Source organism: Myotis brandtii, unplaced genomic scaffold, assembly GCF_000412655.1.
Source record: "Myotis brandtii unplaced genomic scaffold, ASM41265v1 scaffold570, whole genome shotgun sequence".
NCBI lineage: Eukaryota > Metazoa > Chordata > Mammalia > Chiroptera > Vespertilionidae > Myotis > Myotis brandtii.
This window is the reverse complement of record NW_005370134.1, coordinates 276673-276977: the sequence shown is the minus strand read 5'-3', so window position 1 is coordinate 276977 and position 305 is coordinate 276673. Positions and strand designations below refer to the sequence as shown.

The following is a 305-nucleotide window of genomic DNA, read 5'->3' as shown; positions in this document are numbered from 1 at the left end:
TCCTGACCCCCGCCCCTGCCCCCCCCCCCCCTTCTCAGGCCCAGCCACACCCTCGCCAGAAGCATGCTGTCCAAGCGCATAAGCTGGGGGTCCACCGGCTCCTCCTCCTGGAGCTTCCGATGCTGAGGCCGGTCTTCTCCTTGATTTCACACAGGACGCTGAAGAGAGCTGGCTTCATTCGGTGGCAGTTTAGGGCGTGTTTCTTGGCCTGGGCCTTGTCCAGGCTCTGGTCCGTGATGGTCATTATCTGCTGCAGAATGTCCCCATTGTCTTGCTTCCCTCGGCCTCCCGGAAACCCTCCCCCC

At 62.6% G+C, this 305-nt stretch overlaps 1 pseudogene; it reads right to left on the bottom strand.

The window, feature by feature from the left end:
• Positions 1 to 286, bottom strand: part of LOC102250364 — a 1433-nt pseudogene extending 1147 nt beyond the window's left edge.
• Positions 287 to 305: the final 19 nt, after the last annotated feature.